Source organism: Camellia sinensis, chromosome 6, assembly GCF_055761805.1.
Source record: "Camellia sinensis isolate YWXY chromosome 6, ASM5576180v1, whole genome shotgun sequence".
NCBI lineage: Eukaryota > Viridiplantae > Streptophyta > Magnoliopsida > Ericales > Theaceae > Camellia > Camellia sinensis.
In genome coordinates, this window is record NC_138966.1 from 80381360 (window position 1) to 80388394 (window position 7035).

Sequence of the window (7035 nt, forward strand, 5' to 3'; positions counted from 1 at the left end):
TGTGTTATGAGCTGTGTGTTCAAAATTAAAAGAATACTGTGTTATGAGCCGTGTGTTCAGAGATCAAGCAGTGTTGTGTTATGAGCTGCGTGTTCAACATGAAGTGTATGAGCTGTGTGTTCAAAAATTAAAATTTATGAGCTGCGTGTTCAGAATTAAGTGTGAGCTGCGTGTTCAACATGAAAATTTATGAGCTACGTGTTCAGAATTAAGAATGAGCTGCGTGTTCAACATGAAGTGTATGAGTTGTGTTCAAAATTAAAAGACTATTGTGTTATGAGCCGTGTGTTCAGATCGAGCAGAGTTATGTTATGAGCTGTGTGTTCAAAATTAAAAGACTAATGTGTTATGAGCTGTGTGTTCAGATCGAGTAGTGTTGTGTTGTGAGCTGTGTGTTCAAAAATTGAAAATGTATGAGCTGCGTGTTCAGAATTGAAATGTGTGAGCTGCGTGTTCAAAGTGAAATGAATGAGCTGTGTGTTCAAACATGAAAATTTATGAGCTGCGTGTTCAGAATTAAGAATGAGCTGCGTGCAAATGAAATGAATGGGCTACGTGTTCAGGAAAAATTCAAAAGTTTGGGCTACGTGTTCAACTTTCAACAAGTGTGTGATGTGTGTTCACAATCAAAAATGGGCTGCGTGTTCAGAAATTCAAGAGTTTGGGCTGCGTGTTCAACTTTCAAAAACTGTGAGCTGCGTGTTCAACTTTCAAAAACCGTGGGCTACATGTTCACTACAAGAGTGTGGGCTGTGTGTTCACCATCAAGAGTTTGGGCTGCATGTTTAACTTTCAAAAACGGTAGACGGCATGTTCACTACAAGAGTGTGGGCTATGTGTTCACCATCAAGAGTTTGGGCTGCGTGTTCAACATTCAAAAACTATGAACTACGTGTTCAACTTTCAAAAACTGTGGGCTGTGTGTTCACGATAACAAGTTTGAGCTGTGTGTTCAGATTTCAAGAAAGTGTGGGCCACGTGTTCACCGCAAGAGTTTGAGCTGTGTGTTCGGATTTCAAGAAAATGTGGGCTGCGTGTTCACGACAAAAGTTTGAGCTATGTGTTCAGATTTCAAAAATGTGGGTGCGTGTTAACGACAAAAGTTTGAGCTGCGTGTTCTGAAGTTCAAGTGCTTGAGCTGTGTGTTCAAAATGCAAACCGAATGATGTGTTATGGACTGAGTGTTCAGATTGAGCAGTGTTACGAGCTGTGTGCCCGAAACGAGCTGTGTGCCCGAAGAACGAGCTGTGCACCCAAAAAGTGAGTTGTGTGCCTGAAAAATGAGTTGTGTGCCTGAAAACGAGCTGTGTGCCCGAGAATGAGCTGTGTGCTCGAAAACGAGCTGTGTGCCCTAAAACAAGCTGTGTGCCCGAGATCTGCCGTGTGCCCGAGAAATGAGCCGTATGCCCAAAAATGAGTTGTGTGCCCCAAAACAAGCTGTGTGCTCGAGATCTGCCGTGTTCCCAAAAAAATGAGCCATGTGCCCGAAAAATGAGTCGTGTGCCCTCAAAAGAGCTGCGTGGCCCCAAACGAGCTGTGTGCCCAAAAATAAGCTGTGTACCCCAAAACGAGCTGTGTGCCCGAGATCTGCCGTGTGCCTGAAAAATGAGCTGTGTGCCCAAAAACGAGCTGTGTGCCCCCAAACGAGCTGTGTGTCCGAGATCTGCCGTGTGCCTGAAAAAACGAGCTGTGTATCCGAAAAATGAGTCGTGTGCCCAAAAATGAGCTACGTGCCCCTAAACGAGCTGTGTGCCCGAAAAATGAGCAGTGTGCCCGAAAAATGAGCAGTGTGCCCAAACGAGCTGTGTGCCCCCAAACGAGCTGTGTGCCCAAGATCTACCGTGTGCCCGAAAAAACGAGCTGTGTGCCCGAAAAATGAGCCGTGTGCCCAAAAATGAGCTGCGTGCCCTCAAATGAGCTGTGTGCCCGAAAAATGAGCCGTATGCCCCCAAACGAGCTGTGTGCCCCCAAACGAACTGTGTGCCCGAGATCTGTCGTGTGCCCGAAAAACAAGCTGTGTGCTCGAAAAATGAGCCGTGTGCCCAAAAATAAGCAATGCACCCCCAAACGAGCTATGTGCCCGAGATCTGCTATGTGCCCGAAAAATGAGTTGTGTGCCCCCAAAATGAGCTGTGTGCCCCCAAAATGAGCTGTGTGCCCAAAATAAGCTGCGTGCCCAAAATGAGCTGTGTGCCCGAATGAGCTGTGTGCCCAAAAGAGCCATGTGCCCAGATAAACAGAGTGTTGTGTTTTGAGTTGCGTGCCAAATGAACAGAATATTGTGTTGTAAGCCGCGTGCCAAACAAACAAAGTGTTGTGTAGTGAGCTGTGTGCCGAATGAATGGAGTGCTATGTCGCAAGCCGTGTGCCATTACTTGCATTGTGTATATATTTTATCGTGTTATTTTGCGCATCGCACTGTTTTGTGCACTTTACTTGCATTGTTCATGCATTTTATCGCACTTCTTTTGTGCACCTTCCTCACACTTTTTGTACATTGTGTTTCACTCGCACTGTCTTGTGCACTCGCGTTGTCTAAACGCATCGCGCTGTTTTGCGCATTGCACTGTTTTGCACAGTTTACATTCTCGCTATTTTGCGCATTGCACTGTTTTGTGCAGTTTACATTCGCGCTATTTTGCGCATGGCACTGTTTTGTGCAGTTTACATTCGTGCTATTTTGCGCATCGCATTGTTTTGTGCAGTTTATCATTCGCGCTATTTTGCGCACCTCATTGCACTGTTTTGTGCAGTTTACATTCGCGCTATTTTGCGCATCGCACTGTTTTGTGCAGTTTATCATTCGCGCTATTTTGCACACCTCAATCACACTGTTTTGTGCAGTTTACATTCGCGCTATTTTGCGCATCGCATTGTCCTGTGCATTGCATTCATTCGCGCTATTTTGCGCACCTCAATTGCACTATCTTGTGCTTTGCATATCACATCGTGCTATCTTGCGCACCTTACCTACACTTGTTAGTACATTGCATCGCGCTATCTTGCGCACCATACCTGCACTTGTTAGTGCATTGCATCGCGCTATCTTGCGCACCTTACCTGCACTTGTTAGTGCATTGCATCGCGCTATCTTGCGCACCTTATCTGTATCGCACTATTTTGTGCATTCACCCTGCTCGTACTGTTTTGTACACCTTTAGCATCGCACTATTTTGTGCATCTGTTTAGCACTGTTTTGTGCATTCGCTCTACATCGTACTATCTTGTGCACATTGTATTTTTCTTTCATTCGCACTGTCTTGTGCACCCTCCAGTCTAGGAGACCTTAAATCCTCTAAAGGTGCAATTCCTTTGGTGTTTGTCATGCCCAAACGACTTCTGGTGGTCTGGTATAGCCACCTGCCTGTGTTAGCGGTGAGTTCCTAGGAGATCAACTGAGACGGTGGAAACTAGATTTCGAATGGCTTATACCTAGAACGCAAAGGTTTGGGATTTCCGAGACTAAAGTCTGGTTTAAATACCCAGAGGTATATCCTCGGCTTGATATCTGTATGGCAGCCCCATAGATTGAGATAGCATGTGTATGCACCTCAATTCTAGATACTGAACCAACCTAGTCTGTCACCCTGTTGGAGAATAGGGAAAGCTGCGACCATAGTCAGGGAGAAAAGTAGTACCTGCGGTTCAACTGAGAAGAAGCGAGAGATCCCCAGTAGCATGAGGTACGTCATTGCCAATTGCCCCTGTAAGGTACTTTCACTTCCTAGCTATTACATTGCATTGCATTGCATAAATCCTGAATTATCAAACCGGCTTCGCGTAGCGTATAAGTCCAATTTTCAAATCGGCTTCGCGTAGCATATAAGTCCAATTATCAAAACCTTCTTGCATATCATTTTGCATTTTGTCCCTTGCCTGTGGGCACATCTTTTATCTTGCCTGTTTGTCTAAGTCTTGGGCTTTGTTAAAAATGGGTCGTCTTTAGGCTTTGACATTCACTCCCGTCACTTATGACTTTCGAGTTCTGTCAAAGAGGGGCAACTGTAGACACCCCATTTTTGACCGACCTTAAGACTCAGACGTCACCAACTGAGCACTCGGTGATGTTGCATATTGTGCTCGTTCTGAGTTTGCAAAGTCTCGGCTTAGAGCCTTGCCTCCGGGCTTCAGAACCTTTTCGTGCCTTGCCTCGGTTTGTGAACCAGGTCCCGTTTTCTCTTTTTTCTCTTTCTAAAGGGAGAGAGAGGTCTCGTAGACCATCTCTCAATGGCCGTAGGCTACGTTTCATGGTCGTAGGCCATTTTTCCCGTTTGGAGACCAGTTTCTGGTTTTCAGGAGCCGTTGGCCGTGTGCCTCGGTTCGGGACCGCTTAACTACCTCCGTTTGCTTCGGTTTTTGGCACACACCTTGTTTCCTCTCCTTAGAGGGACACTGTGGCCCGGGAGACCACCTTTGTGGTTGCACGCCACCTCCGGCGCTTAGCAGTCAGTTTTTGGGGCCCCCGGCTGAGCGTTTTGGCCTCCGAACCCTCGTTTTGTATCGGTTAGGGTTCATTTTTGGCATGGACCCCAGTTTCATTGTTAGGAAGGTGGTACAAGGGTGGGAGACCACCTTTTCTTCTTGGAGACCAACTTTCTCCTTGGAGACCACTTTTCTCTCTCCTCCAGCCAGTTTTCTTGTCGGGAAACTGGTCTCCCTCACTTTTGGGCCATAATTTCTGGTCTCCCATACTACCATTGTGTTGCATTCATCTGGGAGGCCACCTATTTGGTATGGCGGACCACCTTTGATGATTGACCCTTTTCACCCCTTGGTCTCCCTCACCTTTGAGCCATAATTTCTGGTCTCCCACCATACCACTGAGTTGCATTCACTTGGGAGGCCACCAATATGGGTAGGCCGACCACCTTTTCTTTTTGACCCTTTTGACCCCTGGTCGGCCGACCAGGGGGAGTGGTCGGCCGACCACCTAGACTGGTCAGCCAGCTTTTTGCTTTTTTGTCTCATTGAGTTGAAGCTAGCTGTGCCAGTTGGAAGCCTCAGAATGCATCCTCCATACACGTGTATGGAGGATGTTTGAGCTTGGTTTTAAGCTTCTTGGAGAAGCTTTAGACCTTCTCCTCTATAAAGGGAAGGGCCCTCTTCCATTGCTAGGGTTCAGAAAAATTGCATAGGCATACATATATACACCTCTCTATATCTCTCTCTCTCTTGTGTTCAGAAGACCCTTGTTCTTGGCCATTTACACTACACCTCTTAGCCTAACCTCTCCATCATCCATCCAAGCACCTTGGAGCTCATTTTCAGAGGTTGAAGACTTGCTATCATGGTCCAGAAGTTGCTGGTTCCTTTGGCTATAAGGGTAACACTCCATTTCCCTCTTTTTGACATTATTTTTCTTCATAGGTTAGCTCTATTTGCAAACATATTTAAGCTTTGTCAAAAACTGAAAAAAAAAATCTTGTTTTGATCATCTAAACATGTTTGTTTAAGACCATTTTTTTGTTGGGGGTCATCTACCCCTTTGCATGCTTCATTTCCTCATGTTTTGAGCTATGCTTTAGAGCATTTGTGTCGGCCTTGGTTTAGCCCTTTAGCCACTGAAATCCAGTAGATTTTCAGTGGCTAACATGTGTCTTTGAGCCTCAAAATCAGAGATGGGTGACCCTCTCACCCCTTGTTCTCTTTACTAGCTTTGTTGGCCTTACAAAGAAGCCCCTATTTGCATGCTTCAAAGCCATGCTCCAGGCTATTTTTGATGAGTTTTGTGACCTGCATGACCTCTGTCCAGCGTTAGTTTTGTCATATTAAGTGTCCATTATGCATGTGTAAAGTTACCCTCTTCAAGGCCATTCAAAGGGGCTTTCACTTGCATGCTTCCTAGCCTCATTTCAGGCCCTTTTTGGTGAGTTTTAGGACTCTCATAACCTCTTTCCAGAGGTGGTTTTTCCATTTTGTATGTCTATTTTGCATGTGTAGAACAACCCTCTTATTGGCCTTTCAAAGGGACACATCATTCTTGCATGCATTGACTGAGTTTCAGTGAGTTTTGGGGCATTATTTGGCATGGCATACTTCTTTTTTTGGCTGGTTTGGTGAGCTCTCATGTGCTTCATATAGTTGTAGTGCAAATCATGGTTCACTAGCTTATTTTGCATGTTTTGTTGACCCTTGATTTTAGCACTTTTTCGCCTTGCCTTAAACTGATTTTGTCATACCCACAACTCGTCCCTAGAAGTTTGGGCATGACCACTTCAGTAACGGACACTTAACCTGTTATATATATATATATATATATATATCATATGGGGCCTGAACGGAAGCATTAAAAATAAATAGATAAATAATAATGAACAATTAAACTCCATTGAGCTACTCCTACATGCCAGGATCTCATTCATCACATGCATTGTACCGGATAAATAAAGTTCCAAACTATATCCCAGAGTATGCACATACACATTTACAGTTCTAGCCCTACAGTCGGGCGTATACAAAGACAAACATGAAAGGTATATACAACAACCTTAGATGGACACTCACAAGCAAACCAACATCTTGACAACTTAAGAAATTAAATGACTTAAACAGTGCCTGAACATATAAAGGTTGACAAAAGGAAGCGGCGTCTTGGCTAGGACTGACCGCCTGATTGGTAACCTACAGAAACAGACATAACAGAGGGTGAGCTGGCTCAGTGAATAGTAATACATACATAAACCAATGCTTAACTTGAAACATAATTCATATCAATGAATAAAAAGGTGCAGAGTTCACATAGTTAGTCTGAATCTGTGCAAAGTACATAACGGCCTTAGGCCCAATCCTGCAACATAAACATAATGACTATAAAGCCTTTGAAACATGGTGGCACGAGGCCGTTGAAATGTGTGGCACGAGGCCCTTGTAACTTGTGGCATAAAGCCCTTGTAAATGGCACTAAGGCCCTTGAAACGTGTGGCACGAGGCCCTTGTAACTTGTGGCATAAAGCCCTTGAAAATGGCACTAAGGCCCTTGAAACGTGTGGCACGAGGCCCTTGTAACTTGTGGCATAAAGCCCTTGAAAATGGCAT